Raw genomic sequence first — 18,350 nt, forward strand, 5'->3', positions numbered from 1 at the left:
CTTGTCATGCCTTCTTAGTATTACAACAATAGCTAACATTTACTAAGTGCACCTGCTGCGCCAGAAGTCCCTGAGTGGTCGAAGGGTTAATGTGCTAAGCTGCTGACCAAAAGGTTTCAGGTTCAAGTCCACCCACAAGCACCTCTGAAGAAAGGCCTGGAAATCTACTTCTGAAAAATCAGCCATTGACAACCCTTTGGAGCACAGTTCCACTCTGACACACATGGAGTCACCATGAGTTGAAGTTGATTCAATGGCCACTGATTTCAGATGCTTCAGACACCTTACATGTGCTATTTCACTTAAATCTCAGACCAATCATACGGGTAGGTATTAATTTCCCTATTTTTCAGATGAGGAAGTGAGGTTAAGTAACTTGCCCAAAGCAGTAACGGGCAGACTGTAACCACCACACGGCAGCGTGTGGGAATCATGGGCTCCTCACCCCTCTGTCCTGATGACCATGGCTGTGGGACTCGCCTGTCTTTTAGAATCTGTTATTGTTGTTAGGTGCTGTTGAGTCGGTCTGACTTACAGCGACCCTGTGTACAATGGAACAAAACACTGCCTGGTCCTGCACCATGCCCACAACTGTTGTTAAGCTTGAGCCCATTGTTGCAGCCACTGTGTGAATCCATCTCGTTGAGGGTCTCCCTCTTTTCCACTGACCCTGTACTTTACCAAGCATGATGTCCCTCTCTAGGGACTGATCTCTCCTGACAACATGTCCAAAGTATGTAAGACACATTCTTGCCATCCTTGCTTCTAAGGAGCATTGTCGTTGTACTTCTTCTAAGACAGATGTGCTTGTTCTTATGGCAGTCCATGGTATATTCAATATTCTTTTCCGACACCACAATTCAAAGGTGTCAATTCTTCTGCTGTCTTCCTTATTCATTGTCCAGCTTTTGCATGCATACGATGCAATTGAAAATACCATGGCTTGGGTCAGATGCACCTTAGTCTTCAAGAATCTGTAGCTGGAGTGAAAAAATAACTTTCCTGCTGATTTGTCATACCTTTCTTTCTCTCTCAAGGCTCATCCTACGTTTGCTTGGAGGGTATAACTACTGTTGTTTTGCCAGTAGATGGCACTAGTACGTCAGAAATGCTTTTCAAAGTCAACCTAACCTGTTAGTTCTCAACTCGCTTTGATTCATGGTGACCTTACGTATAACAGAATGAAATGATGCCCGGTCCTGTGCCATCTTCACGATTGTTGGGATGTTTGAGTCCACTGTCATGGCCATTGTGCCAATGCATCTCATTGAGGGTTTCCCTCTACTTAGCCAAATATGATGTCCTTTTCTAGCGATTGGTCTTTCCTGCTGATGCATCCAAAGTGAGTCAGGTGAAGTTCCTCCATCTTCCCTTCTAAGGAACGTTCTGGTTGTATTCCTTCTAGGACTGATGTCATGGATTTTATCCCTTTTTTACAGCAGCTTCGCCACTCCACCATCAGCCTCTAGGGACGCCCACAGTCAGGTCTTAACGTTACCTGGTCAGCTTACTGTCCCCTGATCGAGACTTTTGATTGCTATTTTCCTAGCCTGGACCACATCCCTTCCTTCCAGGAGATAGTACAGTATGGTGATTGAGAATGCAGCCCCTGGAGCGCAATGTCTAAGTTTAAATTTTTGGTTATTTACTAGTTTATACGTTACTTAATTTCTCTGTGCCTCTGTTTTCTCGTAACACCTACCACATATGACGATAACGAGAATTAGATGAGTTAATATTTACAAGGTGCTGGTATTAGATAGAACCATGCCTGGCACATAATAGATTCTCAAGTGTTAAAGTATTACAGTTGGCCTTCCGTATCCACAGGTTCCGTATCCACGATCCAACCAACCGTTGATCAAAAATATTTTCCAAAAAAAGACTTTTTTTTCTTGTCATTATTCACTAAATGATACAGTATAACAACTATTTATATAACATTTATATTTTAACATTATGTAATTTTATAATTGTAATGTTGTGAGTAATCTAGAGATGATTTAAAGTATACAGGAAGATGTGTGTACGTTATATGCAAATACTAAACCATTTTATGTAAGGGACCTGAGCATCCTTAGATTTTGGTATCCGCAGAGGACCCTGGAACCAGTCCCCTTTGGATATCCAGGGTCAACTGAACTATTACCATCCTGGGACCCTTCTGAATTGGACAATTTCATTGGGCTGAGGAATATCCTTCCTTCCAAGGTGAAACAGTTTAATAGTTAGTCTTCAATTCTTTAACTTAAATGAATTAATCTCATATGGAGGGATACAGGGCCACAGGAAGAGTTATTTGAGATGGGGGTCTTTTGCAGTATCTCTTGAATCCCAGAGAATGGATGCATGCGGGAACACTGGCCCAGTCTGGGATACTACACTGTTCTACAGTGCAGCCCCAGCAGGTGGGAGGGTATTTCAGCACAAGACTGTGTGAAGAGAAGTTGGTTTTATTCAGATGGCCATGTGGTGCCTATTGAGCAATGTGCCTGCTTCATTTGGGTGAAGAGTGAGAAATGACAACTCATTTCTGAACAGCCAAAAGCCAGCCTTTTAGGGAAAAATATGGAACAGGGTGAGCAGAATGTAACACCTGAATCGCCCGTGATGGAGGAGATGGAGGCTGCTGTAGGTCCTTCTCTTCCCTGGAGCTCAGCCCAGCCATCCATCTTGGCTGAGCTAATTCCAGACGTCAAGATGAACCTTGAACTTTGAGTGACTGTGTTCAAGCTCATCAGGGTTAAAGACTCACTTGACCCTTGGGATCAGCAGCCAGGTTAGTATTAACTTCGATTTTTTGAAATCTGAATCCAACCAAGGCCTGGACAGGACTAAGTCAAACCAAGGGGCAGTTTGCCTCTTTCTGTAGCTACTGAACCTCTCACAGGCTACAAGAATCATGGATGCACCATGGTTCAGGGCCTGGAGCAACTGCATGGAGTGAATACAGTGGGGGCTGGGGAGATGGCCCAAGGAAAAGCCTTCTGGAGAGCTTGGTTACAGGCCAGTGGCTGTTATCATGGGACTGCATTGTTTGTCATTCTTTAAAGTAGGAAAGAAAAAAGTATTCCTCCAGCTGCTGAGTTTGTTGCATAGGTCAGCTTTGATTGGAAGCAGATGGCGTTTTGGGGTATGGATGTAAGCTAGGTAGCAAAAGATGGGTTTATGAACCTTCCCAAGATCATGGAAAAAGTTAGGTGCTGGGTATAGGACAAGAGTTCAGGATCCCAGAGTCTGCCGAGTGTCTGGGGTCAGTGGTCTGTGTCTCTATGTGTAAGATGATGTGGGATCCACAATCGATAGCCTGTTGATGTGAGAGCCATTGGCATCCTGGGGTTGGTTTGTATTCTTTGGACAGTTTGTGTTGATCCAGGGTCAAACATAACTTGCATGTCAGTTTGGTAGCAGGGGACAGAAGGCTGAAGCAAGAAAGATTTTTTTTTCTATTAAGAAAGCAACAATGTCCTCCCTAAAGTTAACTAAGATTGTGGCATTCTCTGTGCTCAGAAACCAGGATGCCTCACAGCTGACCTGTGTTAATGTGTGCAAAGAGCCTAGCACTGTGCCTAGTACTGATAAATGCTCAATAAATGGTAGTTAATAGCATCCTTGATAATAGCATTAATTAATAATATTTTAAAGATATTTACTATGCTCCGAGGAGTGTCCTAAGTACTTTACATGTATTAACTCATGAGGTAGGATTACCCATTATCCCCATTTTACAGACAAAAAGTTGCCCAAGATCACATAGCTAGCAAGTAGCAGAGCCAGGATTCAAAGCCAGGCAACCTGGCCCCAGATTCTACGCTTTTGACTATTACGCTGTTAATTAGTAACAGAGAATTGGCTACTGGGGTCAGGGGAGGGAGAGATCACTTCTGGTTGGGCTGACCAAGGAAGGCTGCTTAGATAAGCAGGCATTTCAGCCTGCCCTTTAACATAAATTAAACTCTATCTGCTGTTCCCAATCTCAGTCCTTGAAACTGAGCCCACAGGCCCTGCTCTACCTTGAGACCTGGAGTGAGGTATTCATTCAGCTGAGGCCTTAGACCTGCTGAACCTAGAGCCTGTGAAGAGTGGGATGCCGGTGGCCAAGCTGGTGAGGAATGCTTACAGATAGGTGTGTCATTGAAAGAGCTCTAACAGCCCATTGGCTGATGTTTGCCTGTGCACCAAAGCACATTGTTTTCATGCCTCTGTGCCTTGTGCTTGTTGTTCCTTCTTCCTGGCATATTCTCATCACTCCTACTTGTCTTTAAGACTCAGTCAGGGGTGGATTATTCAATAAGTGAGGTAAGCATGGGCTTACTTGTGCTTACTAATCTGTAGTGAATAATTTCACGTGGGTTTCACCACAACACATCAAAGTGAAACCCATGTGAAATTGTTCACTACAGATTAGTAAATAAGTGTAAGTAAGCCCATGCTTACCTTCCTTACTGGGTCATCTGGCCTTGTCAGGGGTTGAATAATTGAAAAGGGGCTTTGATTCTGTAGGAAGATGCTAGGGGGTTGGGAGAGAGACAGATGCCAGCCATACCTAGAAGCAGAATATTTGATGTGGTAAAAAAAAAATCTACCCCGGACTCAGTTGATGTGTCTTTCCATCCATAAAGCCTTCTCCGATGTTGTTGGGAAAAGCTGGCAGTGTGTGTGTGTGAGAGAGAGAGAGAGAGAGAGAGAGACCCACCATGCCATATTCCATTTGGTCCATCATGGCTTTGAGTGCCTTGAGGCCAAGAACCATGTTCTATTCATTCTTGAATCCCACTGCCCAGCAGAGGGCCTGGCACATAGGAGACATACGATGATTTTCTGTTGTGGAGTTAGAGAACACGTATTAAAATTTGAATTCCCAGAAGGAGAAGCAGGCATAGAATGGCTGTCAACATCATTCATTCCTGTCCCTATTCAGCTTCTCCCTCCTTTCTGTTTTGTACTCTGGGTCCCATGGGAAGACTAGGGCCAATTTAATGCAAAGGTAAGGATATTTTTGATTCCTGGGCTATTGATTGATGTTCAGATTTCTGAACCCACAAGGACCTCAGCAGATCCAGGAGCCAAACTCCAGGGGAGTGTATCGGGTCCATGTTGGTAAAATCAGCTTCATGGGGAGTAGCTTTATGAAGTCCTAAGTTTCTGATCAGACCCCTAGCCCGTTGCCCATTGAGGACACTAGACTTCCAGGTGGCTCTGAAAGCCAAATGGACTGCTCTAGGTCCAAATGGACTAACTGGGCCACTGTACCTCTGTGGGTAAGGGGAACCTTCCTTGCCTCTGAAAAGCCGCTAGAGAGGCCTGAAACTGCCCTTCTCTCCCGTAAGGCACTGAATGTGCAAGTCACCTTCCCCTGAAAGTCTTCCGTGTGTGCTCAGGGTATGTTTCCCGAACTAGGGATATTCTGGCACTATGAACATGTTGCCTGGCTACTCATCTTTTACTTGAGTGGGAGGTGGCAGCAATCATTTGTTGTGCTTCAAACCTATCCAATCCACAACCTGCTTAATCTACCTCCTAGAATCATGGTCTGACTATAACTTTAAATATTTAAATATGGTTGGCCCCAGTTGCCCCAGGTCCCCACCCCAATTACTTCCACCCAGAGTTGACTGCATGATTCTTGATCATTTCAGGCCTAAGGTATGGAAAAAAGAAGTGGAAGAGAGGTAGGAGCGGAAACAGAACACAGTTATGGTCTCCAAGTATCTGATGTTGTCTTGCTGTAGTGTGTCATCAATTCGATTCTAACTCATAGGGACCCTATATGACAGAGTAGAACTGCCCCATTGGGTTTTCTAGGCTGAAATCTTTATGTGAGCTGATTGTCAGGTCTTTTTTCCCACAGAACTGCTGGTGGTCCGAACCACTTACCTTTTGGTTAGCAGCTAAATACTTAACCGTTGCACCACTAAGGCCCCTTGAAATAGTCTTCAGTTTTATTTTTTAAAATCATTATCTAATTTACATACAATAAAACACACCCATTTCTAAGTGTACAGTTCAATGAGCTTTGGCAAAATGGATGTAATCACTACCAGGATCAAGGTATTGAACATTTTCATCACCCCCAAAATTTGCCTTGTCTCTTTTCTAGTCAATGCTCTCCCACTCCCAGAGGTAATCACCATTCTGATTTCTATCACCATAGCTTAGTTTTGCCTGTTCTAGAACTTTAAATTAATGGAATCCATTAAATAATTATTCATATATTAATGGCTTTTCCCCCCAACTAAATGCTCTTGAATTTCTATGACATTGCTTATATGAGTGGTTAATTCTTTCTTTTTATTACTGAGTTTTTTTTTTTTTTTTTTTTACTATTCTAGTGCATGAATAGAACACTACTGACTCATTCGCTTGTTGGTGGGCATTTGGGTTATTTCCAGTTTGGGGACTATTATGAGTAACATTGCTATAAACATTCTTATACGACTTTTTGTGTGTGCGAACGTATTTTTATTTCTCATGGGTAAATGCCTAGGAGTAAAATTGCTGTGTAACATGGTAGGTGTATTTTTAACTTTGTAAGGAACAGTTCTCCAAAGTGATTGTACCATTTTACACAACCACCAGCAGTGTATGAGAGCTCTGCTTATTTCATTTCATTTAGTCCTCATTCTAAGGAGTCCTGGTGGTACAACAGTTAAGCGCTCAGCGGTAAACCAAAAGGTAGGCTGTTCAAACTCACCAGTGGCTCTGCAGAAGAAAGACCTGGCGGCCTGCTCCCACAGAGATTACAGCCTAGAAAACCCTATGAGACGGTTCTGCTCTGTCACATGGGGTCCCTATGTGTCAAAATTGACTCCATGAAACCTAACAACAACGCGCTTTATTTTTATAGCTCATAGTCACTCATTAGAGAGAACTATTTTAAGAACCATAAAATTGGTCCCTACGGATTATGCAGAAAGTTTTGTCTCAAAGAGATACTTCATAATTGAATATCTTTGACGGGAGAAGAGTTTTCCACTTGTTGGGACCTTAGACTCAGCATGCAAATTTAGGAAGGATGCTAGAGGAGCAATGGGGGAGGAAGACCACTCAGTCCACCATACAGGATCAAACCCAACAACCAATTTGGTGACAGGTGTTCAAGCCAGATCAGCCTCAGATCCAAGTGTGGCTTTGTAAGAAGTCACTACCCTATCCCTGAGAATAATCAGAGCATTTATTTGCAGTCTGTTAGCTAATTGTTCCCATACTGAGCACAGATCTTAATTAAATGCCTTAAGTGACATTTCAATTTCTGGTCTGTATTATGAAACAGTTGATAAATTACTATGCTTATATCCTGCCCGTAGAGTTTAATTTAAGTAGAAGATTGTGGCTGATGTCACAGATTCCTGAAACCTATTTCTAAGATATAATGTGAACCCTGGAGAAGATACAGACTTTGCAGGCAAAAGAGGGAAGTTGCATACAGTTACACGGCATCCAGCAAGTCACATCGCTTCTCTTGGCCTGGGGTTACTCAGAACAAAAGCAAGAATAATAATTCCTGTTTCTGCCCACCTACGTACTGAGGTGGATCTGAGATTCAAATGCGGTACAGCTGCGCTTAAATCCTGGCTCCTCCACATACTACCAAGAACTTGACCATGTTACTTATGTAACTGTCCAAATTTGAGTCTCTTAGTTATTTATGGCTGTTCTGACAGAATATCACAGGCTAGGAGGATAGAAGTCCAAATTCAGGGTGCCAGATCCAAGGGAAGGCTTTCTCTCTCTGTTGGCTCTGGGGGAAGGTCCTTGTCATCAATCTTCCTCTGGTCTAGAAGCTTCTCAGAGCAGGGATCCCGGGTCCAAAGGACATGCACATTCCTGGCTGTTCTTGCTTGGTGCTAATGAGGTCCCCTGTCTCTCTGCTTGCTTCTCTCTTTTATACCTCAAAAGAGATTGACTCAAGACACAATCTAATCTTGTAGACAGAGTCCTGCCTTATTAACATAACAGCTTCTAATCCTGCCTCATTAACATTATAGAGGTAGGATTTATAACACACAGGAAAATCACATTGGATGACGAAATGGTGGACAATCATAAAATACTGGGAATCATGTCCTAGCCAAGTTGACACACACTTTTGGAAATTCAATCCATAACACTGGGTTTTCATCCTTGCGAAGTGAAGATAATAACACATACCTTACAAGGCTGGTATAAGAATTAGGTAATATGCATAGAACACCTGTCACAGTAGGTGCTCAATAAATGAGAGTCTCAACAATAAGTAAACTACTTACCAAAGTTACATAAGAACATCAACTAGTGTTTCCTTGACCAAGCACCAGACCCATTTAGTTGACGGCCAAGGTTAGTTGAGTACCTACTATGAACTAGGCCCAGTATCTTGCTGAGGAAACTCACATAGTGACAGCCATACTACCTGGGCTGTGATTTGTAACCCAAGTTTCAGTCTCCTGGGTGTCCCCAGTCCTTTGGTCTTACGGGGCTACCTCTCTCTTCAATATTAATTAACAAATGAACCTGATTCTAGTTCCCATCTCACGTAGAGTAGGAAATTCTCATTCCTTGTCTCCATATCTCCATGGATTCTCAGAGGACCTGTATTACTTTTAGATGCTTCTAGAGTGCTGCTGCTGAATTCTTGATCTCTTTGTGTTTTGCCTCCTGTATCCATTTACTTTTTTCCTTTCCCCATTGTCTCAAATGTAAAATACATCTTTTCTCTTCAAACAAGATTATTTCCTTTTATCTCTTACGTTTCATCTCTTACAAAGAGTAAGGTTGGTCTGTTATTACTTATCCAAAGATAAGATTTTATTCTAGTGTCCACCTGTGTTACTGCTTTTTTATTTTCCCGCATTTCTTGAACAGAGTGGCTTCTGATACTCTGGCTTCTCTAGACAAACTTAATCGTTTTACGTAGGTGCAAGCTTGTGACCCAATTATGTGTTCTAATTCATTCATGTCTGAATATATGCATATTGAAATACATATTTTATATTACTATGTCTTTACCTTCATATTACAGTTAGGACATTATTTTATTTTTATAATAACATGCCTAGGTAGGTTATATTGTTATATGCCATCAAGTCCATTCTGACTCGCAGGAACACTATAGGATAGAGTAAAACTGCCTCATAAGATTTCCTAGGCTGAAATCTTTACAGGAGCAGATCACCAGGTCTTTTCTTCCATAGAGCAGCTGATGGGTTTGAACCACCAACCTTTTGGTTAGCAGCAAAGTGCTTAACCACTGCTCCACCAGGGCTCCCCAGGTCTCCGTAGGTAGGTTATAGTATCTATAAATTTAACTTTAGGATGATAAAAGGGACAAAAGGAGCCCTGGTGTCTCAGTGGTTAAAGTGGTTGGCTGCTAACAGGAAGGTTAGTGGTTCAAACCCACCAGCTGTTCCTTGGGAGAAAGATGTGGCAGTCGGCTTCCGTAAAGATCATAGCCTTGGAAACCCCATGGAGCAGTTCTACTCTGTCCTATAGGGTTGCTGTGAGTCAGAATCAACTCCACAACAACACGTTTGGTTTTTTTGGGGGGGGGGAGGGGTTTAAAACCAATATGAAAGAAATATGTTATAAAAAAAAGGGTGTTGAATCTAAACATGTTGAGAACCAGTGTTACAGGTGATGTGTGGATGAACTAAGAGAAACAGCTTTTCGTTCCTATGGTGTTTCTCTTTTTGCTGGCAACCACTCTTGTTAGAGCAGGGTGTTTGAATCCAAACCCTGCAGCGCACAAAGTGAGGTCTGGTCGGGACCCTCCCTTTGTGAGCTGTTGAGCATGTAAATGCAAGCTGCTTCCCTGTCTCCACGCTAGATGCCAGCGGAGACCGAGGAGATGGTCTGGACGGCTGTGCTGTGCCTCTCTGGAAGTTTTGAAAAATAACACAAGGAAAACTGCTCCAGCTCCAAACGCACTGCAGTCCTGGAGTTGGAGGGGGCTGCTGATAGCATCTTGACCCCCAGTTTCCTACCTGCTGTGATTTCAGAACAACGGGATCAAATTTAGACACACAGCAACTTGTCAGGTGAGATCCAGAGCCAAGCCTCTGGAATTCCAGCTCCCTTGCTGCCCGCCTCTCTGACTCACCCACTCACCCACCCACCCACCCACCCACAGAGTACATCTGCTGGAGACTTGACCGTGTTTACCTTTCATTGAATATGTCATCGCTGTCATTCACTAGTCTCAGGAGCACCTGTACAAAAGCCAAGAGCTGGAGCTTGGGCAACGGGGAAACAATGGGCCTGGGATTTCCTTCTAAAAACTGGAAAACAGCGCTCTCCAGTTCTGCCGCAGCCTAGAGCCCAGGAGAATGCTCTGTCTGTGTCTCTCAAGCCGGAATAAAGCCCAGCTAGGTATTGGCCTTTGTGGATCAGAACAGAGAAAGAATGAGCACTTCCTAGAAGGAAAGATATGTCTCCTTAGCTTCCCACAGGTGTGGTAATGATATGGAGAGATGCAGAAGGACACAGACAAATGATACGGAGCAGCTTTGCCAATGGAACCTAAAGTGATAACGGAAATGCGCATGTAGAACGCAGCAGACACCAGCCACATGTAGCTACTGAGCACTTGAAATGTGGCTAGTGTGACAGGAACCGTTTAATTTTAATTAGTTTAAGTTTAAATAGCTACATGTGCCTAGGGACTACTGTACTGACCAGGGAAGATACACATTATGAGACAAAGGCATTGATCAAGGGGCTCCAAAGTGTCAAGTTTTTTTTTTTTTTTCATTTTTTAAAATTTATTTTTGTTGTTATTAAGAATATACACAGCAAAACATACACCAATTCAACAGTTTCTGCACATGTATTCCAGTGACATTGATTACATTCTTCAAGTTGTACATCCATTCTCACCCTCTTCTGAGTCATTTCTCCTTCCTTAAGATAAACTGACTGCCACCTGAAGTTCCTGTCTAATCTTTCGAGTTGCTGTTGCCAATCTGATCCCACACAGACAGACCTTAAAAGAGCATAATGCTCAAGGCACACATTCTTTGCTAGTTAAGCTAAACTTTTGCAAAGTGTCAATTCTTGCAGGAGATGCTTAGATCCATGTAAATGAACAACAGAGCCTCAGAGAGGTAGTTGAAGTTAGACCTGGAGCTGGAAGCTGTCACTGTTGGGACTGGACCGGTGGAGAATAGGGGGAAGAGAACTTGCCAAAGAAAGTAAGATGAGCCAACCAATTGAGGCCAGGGGTGTTCCAAGACAGAGATTAAAAGGAGTTTCCTCCCACTAAAAAGAGAGGAGTCAAGATGTAAATGCCAGAGCAGGGAAAAAAGGTTATCAAGGCTCTTTCTCCCCATAAGGACTCTAGATGTCAGGGCAAGGGGGAAGGGCAAGCATACTTGCTAGCGGGCAGTTCGGGAAGGGACCAGGAAGGAGGCCTTCTGGTGGAAAGACGGGTGAACTGAGGGCAACCGGAGAGCCAGGATCACTAGGACAGACAACAGAGGCTCAAGGAAGCTGCAGCCCCCAGATGCCCATCCCTTCGGCCTTTGAGTGAGGAGGAGGACATCCAGAATTCTGATCCTTGGGCAGCAAGAGGCATTTCCAAAGACCATTGCTATCTGCTGATTTAATGCTTCTTGTATGTAATTTCCTTTTTTAAAAATATTAATTTTGTTGTTGTTGAGAATATACAAGGAAAAAACACACACCAATTCAATTGTTTCTACATGTACCATTGAGTGACATTGATTACATTCTTCAAGTTGTGCAACCATTCTCACCCTCCTTTTCTGAGTTGTTCCTCCCTCATTAACATAAACTCACTGCCCCCTGAAGTTCCTATCTAATCTTTGGAGTTGCTGTGGTCAGTTTGATTTGACATAGTTCTTAAAAGATGTGATTTCCTTTTAATTATACTTATTTTAATAATTCAAGAAAAGGAGCAAGAAGAAGCAGTTGGGCCATATCTATTCCAAATAACATTATAAGATCCCAGTGGGAGTGAATCAGCAGTGTGGCACAGTGGGAGCGCCTCATCCAAATGTCACATACGGTGTATCATTTGATCTCCAGAACAACGATTTATGCTGAGGAAATGTAATGAACCACATTACAGCTGAGGAAACCGAGACTTAGAAAGGATAAGTAGCTTATCCAAGGCCATGCAGCTAACAAGGGGCAAACTTTGGTTTTAAACAGAGATCTTAGCATTTTGTGTCCAGTGTTCAGATTCAGCGGAATTAAACATGTTCTAAAATTCATATATTCTTATCTGTAATAGCCCAATAGCCAAATGGTTAAGAAAGAAGTAAATAAAATTGAGGTTTTATATGCATTATTTTATATAACACCAATACTTGGCAGTAATTTTAGATACCAAATAGCTATGTTGTTTCCTCCCCTCCACCCAGATTTTAAATGTTTGTACCCAAGTATAGTTTTGAGTCATTACTCTCTGAGCAATGAGCCCAGCACCTTCCGTGTACCATCCTGCAGGATGGCTACTTATCAAATAATGATGGTGCTGACCATGATACAACACTTGCTAACCCTGTACCATGATAAAAAAGATGCAACTGTGTCCCCTACGTAACCAGGGCAGAACTGCTATCAGTATAGTTGACTTTTGCTTTAGAGGGGAGGTTGCTTATAGCCTTATTGCATAAGTTGAAGGAAAGTAGCATGGGGGAGTCTTAAGGAGGACAATTCATTCAGTAGATATTTCTTGTGTGCCTGTCGTGTGCTAGGTGCTGTTGAAGGCATCATCTAAACTCTGGTCACTCCTGTGCTCACTGCCTCCTAGGAATTTCAAACTCTCTCATTGACATTTATCATTCTTCAGTATCTGGACCCCATTTGCCCGTGAAGGCTGTGAAGGCTGTCCCTGCACGCATGAGGCTGGCTGATTTGGCACCGCCGATGGCCAAACAGCAGCCCTTCATCACTTCATAGGCAACCAGCCTGAAGCTGAGCACTCAAACATCCCAGAAAGTGGGGACAACTCCTTCATCAAGTGTATACAAGCACAAAGCTCTCTCATATGCCGAATTCTTCTGTGATACCGAGTGGCTCTGGCTGTGCCAAATCCTCAGGGAAACTAAATTTAGGGAACTTCTCCAAAGTCTGTTGAAACAATCACAAGCAACATGAATTGGCTGTAAGTTCTGTGAGTAGCCGACAGAAACAAGGATTTGGTGATTGCTAATTTGGAAAATCATTTAACAAGCTAGTGGTTTTACTAAAGTGATTTTTAGCTAATTTGTTTTCAGCCAATTTTTAAATGTTTCTTTTCTTTTTTTTGCAGGCTAGTTTTGCTTTTCTGTTCTTAACACTCGCCAATCTTCCTATTCTCTTGAAATCTCCCTCCTCCTACTTAACCTAATCACTGACTTTCTCCTCTCCTGCCCTGACCCCAACACACACACGCTTTATGCCATTATTATATATGGACCGTCTTTCTTTTCTCTGGCATGCTGAGGAGGCAAGGCTGGGGGTCAGCCTCCCATAACCAGGGAAGCTCCTCAGGGCCTGAGGTGGAGCCATTCTGTGGCCAGGCTAGCACCCTGGGACAATGACATCAATGGGCTGATGTTGAGCCTGGATCTACCTGAAGATCTGGTTTCAGTTCTGATTGATTTGGGCCTGTACTACACAGGTTGTCAAATATTTTGAATATTACCCATAGCCACCACCATTTTGATAGTATACCCTGTTTTTAAAGATACAATCTCTGATATCAATAAAGAGATATTTTTCGCAAAAGTTTTCTACATTCTACTCCCATTGAGGGTGAGTTCCTGAAGGTAAACTTATGTCTTTATTTTTGATTGTCGTGTCTCAGGTTTGGTGCAATTAATTACTTTTGTGTGTGGCCTTTCTAGCCATGTCTTGTAACTCCCACCCAGGTGATGGGGTGGGACTGTGTAATACAGTGATTGTGGCCCACCAAGGGGACTGGTCAGTTTTGCCTTAAAAGAGAGCCAATTCCAGAGCAGAGAGGAGAATCCCAGCACCACCAACGTAGAACAGCCAGGAGCCAGCCCATCTTTTGGACTTCGGAACCCTGCGCTAAGGAGCTCCTGGACCCAGGAGACAGAGCGAACTGTAACCTTGAAGATGGTGGGAAGTGGTGGCAGCAGAGACCTGGCAGGAGTAGGTGCATTGGGCTTCCCAGACGATGGAGAAAGAAAGCTGAGTGCCTTTGGGGAGAAGTCTAGGGCCAGGGAGAGGCTGTACCTGTGAGCATGGTTGGGGAGAGGCTGTCCTGATGGAAGAACTGTACCCTGAGTGTTCCTGAGCCTAAGTTATAATGGTTACCTCCCTAATAAATCCCATAATCATGAGAATTGACTGTGAGTTCTGTGTGGCCATTGCAATGAATTATTGAACCCAGTAGAGAGTTCTACGGGAGGGATGGTTGGTGTCAGACTTGGTGAAAATGGCAGAGAGGAGGCTTGTCTGGACTCTGCCTCATAGGAATAAGCCTTGGGCTATTGATCTTGCTCTTCTTCCCACTTGTGGGGTTAGAGGAGGTCAGACACCACCCCCACACTCTTTCTACATTGGGAGATTGGCCCAGTGACTGGCCACTGGTCTAGTGGTTGGAAGTGAAGTAGGACAGGCCTGATTTCAAACCATCAGATACGTGACATTGGGTGAGTCCTTTAACCTCTCTGAATCTCAGAGGTGTTTGTCATATAAGGATAACGACAGCATCTGTCTCTTGGGGGTGCTAGGAAAAGATACGCAAGTGTTTAAGTAGAGATTGGCATGTAGCGATCACTCAGTAAATGTTACTGTGGCTGTTGAATAAAGAATGAGCACACCCCAAACCAAACCCATTGCCATCGAGTCAATTCCAGCTCATAGTGACCCTGTAGAACAGAGTATAACTGCTCCATAGGTTCCCAAAGCTGTGATCTTTACTGAAGCATAGTGTCAAATCTTTTTCCCTTGGGGTGGCTGGTGGGGTCAAATCGCCACCTTTTGGATAGCAGTGGAGCTCTTAACCACCGTACCACCAGGGCTCTTTTGAATGAACACAACAAACCTGCAAAGTTGGCATTGCTATCCCCAGATAGCCCGTACATTATATGGGCCTCCATACACTTCAGAGATGTCAGTAAAACTTGACTCATACCTCAATCTTAGGACTGGTAAAGTTTTTGTTTGTTTTTTTCTTCACCCTCTTGGTTCCACCCCACGTCAGATCCAGATTTCTACAAGAAGTCTAACCATACTGAGCATTTTCAGGAGTTAGTAACATTACTGAAATTTTTGCATCAATATCACCTTCCCTCATGCTCCCTGGACTTTTCAAACTCCAACACTTTCTCCACTTGACCTTCCTCCCAGGGCCATGACCTTCCAAAAAGGCAGTCCAGTTCTCCTCTCTGTCTGCATCTTTTCTCATGGGAAGACCTCCTGCCAGCCCAATCTGCTGTTCCTCAGCCTCCCTCCAAGCTTTCGTCCCAGCCCCAACCCAGAATTCAGGTGAAAAATGTCCTAATCTCAGGGCATGTTGTCTTGAGAAAAAAGATTTTAAGCTTGTTCCAAATTTTGTTAACAAATTCTCTTATCAAGAATTTAGTGAGGCAAAGACATTATTTGTTTACTTGTGGCATCCAGGCCTTCACTCCACTTCTCCCCAGAGATTGACCTGGTGGCTTAGATATAGACAGAGGCCCTCTCCCTACCCCCTGAGGCCCTAGTTCCCCACACTGGCCTCATCCATCCCAGCCAGGCAATGATCCCAGGAGGGTCCTAGATGGCCAGGTAACTGGATCTAACATGGCAGCATTGAAGGTTAAAGGTCACCTGGAGGGCAGACAGAATTCTCAGCTGGTCTGCCAAGGTTCTTCCTATACCCACTGGGGGCAACAGAATTAGGTAGGGTGGAATGTTCTCTCTTCCCATCCACCTAAGGTTTTTGGGTCAGATAAGAGGAGAGGAATGGTGTATTCATCAAACTTTTTTGTTTTCTAGGCTAGGACAGCTCCTTACTTTGGCTTCTTCTTTAATCCCAACAGTAATTTCTAGAGGGCTAATGGATGTAGTCTTTCACAGGAAGCCCATTCTGTTTGTTAATTTTTTAAATCTACTCCCCTGTACAGGGCCTGCTGGGTAGTGAGGCTGGGTGTCAGGTGGTCCTACTTTAGTGGTGTGGTCTCTACATGCAGCCTGTTGGTCCTCTTGACCAGAGCCAGGCAACCGACCCACACCCTTTCGCCAAGATTTTGACCATTGGGTATCCAACTCAGGAGGCTGAGCAACACGTGCAACTGCTCTCCAGTCTGGACTGGCACCTTTAGTCCCCAGTAGCTAATCAGCCTTGTTCCCTGTACTTACTCTTTCTCCCTTCTCTCAGCCTCTGTTGAAGGCTAAACCACTTTAGGAAGGCTATACCCCACAATAGGTTGCTCAAGTAGGCCTGATTTTCCAAAGTAACCTCTCGCACAATGTCTCAGGGTTTCTTTTCTCAAGTTGCCTTTGTAAACCTTTTCTTCTTCCTGGTATTGCGTCTGGTCTAGGTGTCCTCTTCTCCTGAGGCTGCCTCTGGCTCCTGGCCCTTGTCTCACTTTTTGCTTCCCAAATTAGTGGCTCCAGGTCATGGTGAAGCTGTGGAGGGCTTCTTAAGATCATTCCCATCCTAGCTAATTTGCTGACACATGCTCAGCATTGGAAAAATCAGTTAATTTCCCAGGCCTCTTGCAGCTACAGTCCCTGACTTGAGTTTCTCCTTCCTCTGCCATTAGGCACACTTTGGTGGAAACATTTAAGAAAACAGCATTTCAGAGGGAAGGGGCTCACTTGGCTCAGCTAGGCTTAGAGAAGCCCAAATGAGGTGCTCACAAATGGACCACCTCACCAGGAGGCTTCATGGAGATATGGGGCCCCAAACCTCAATTAATAACACATTATTTACTTGACTGAGGTCTCTGTTTCTATACATTCATTAGAGACTTTGACCTTTTGGGAAGGCTGCAATCATGTCAGCTGCAACAGAATCCTCTCTCTGCCACTACTAACAGTGTGACCTTTGGCAAATTACCCAGGTTTTCTGAGCCTTAATTTCTTCATCTGTAATAGAAGGATAATAGTTTGTATTTTAGAAGGATTGTTATGAGGATTAACTAGGATAAAGTGTGTGAATAACTTAGTGTAATGCCCAGTACATAGAAGGTATTCAGTGTTGGCTTCTTACTTTTTCCTAGTTAGACTTCCCACTGCGTTCACTCTTTAGCAGGGCGATACCTCATGCTCTCAACTTTTCCTGCATGTTTTCTTCCATCTCTTCATCAAAACTTATCTGATCTGGGTCCTATCCCCTCACAGCTCTGTTCCTAGAACTGATAAAATAGTCCAAGCTAAGGTGAGGTAGAATTCAGCGTACACTGCAATCATGTGTTATTTTATCAGACACTGTAGGCTACACACACCAACTCTATCTTACCTTCCCCCTCAACTTCTTCCTTGCTACTAAAGCTTTGACTTTTTTCAGGTGCCCACCCTCTTCCATACAGCTGTATGCTTAGAAAAATTGGTCCCATGGTCAACTCAGGGGTAAAAGCTGATTACGTCTAACTGTGGCAAGCATGTTTTCTGCACCAGTTCTTGATTCTGGTCAATGGGTGTGAGGGATGTTTGCTGAGGAAAGCTTCTGAGAAAGAATTCCTTGCTTTTACGAAGTGCCACCAGGAAGCAAAAACTCTTTTTCTTTCACTGGTGAACACTATGTCTTGTGACTATGAGGAGGGCCAGCCTAGGTCGTAAGCTGGCATGCTGAGGATAGAAGAGGAAGAATGGGGAGAGAACCTGGGCCCTTGATGATGTCATTGAGTTTCTGTGTTAACCAGTCTTGGGACTTCTTGTCATATAAGATAATAAACTATCCTTTAATTTAAATCCATTTTGAGTTAGGTGTTCTGTTACTTTGGCTGAAGGTATCCTGATTGATATGGTAAAGTACTGGGTCTGGATGTAAAAGATGGAGAGACAGGAATGGTGGAGTACTGGTCCCCCCAAACCCATAACCAAACCCATTGCCATTGAGTTGATTCTGACTCATAGAATCACTGGAGAAGGCAGAGAAGTACATAAAAATAATTTGAGAAAGGTTTAAGTAGAGGCACTGAAAATGCAAAGTGGAAGCAGAAAAAGAGAAGTGCTGGTTGTAATCAAACCATACAAATAGCCTGTAGATCCACCTGGTAGCACAACAGTTAAGTGCTCACCTGCTAACCCAAAGGTTGGCGGAATCTACTGGTGGCTCCGAGGGAAAAAGACCTGACAGTCTAATTCCATGAAGATTACAGGCAAGAAAACCCTAAGGGGCAGTTCTACTCTATCACATGGGATTGCTATGAGTCGGAATTGACTCGACAGCATCCAACAAGAAC

Source organism: Elephas maximus, chromosome 3 (genome assembly GCF_024166365.1).
Source record: "Elephas maximus indicus isolate mEleMax1 chromosome 3, mEleMax1 primary haplotype, whole genome shotgun sequence".
NCBI classification, from domain to species: Eukaryota; Metazoa; Chordata; class Mammalia; order Proboscidea; family Elephantidae; genus Elephas; species Elephas maximus.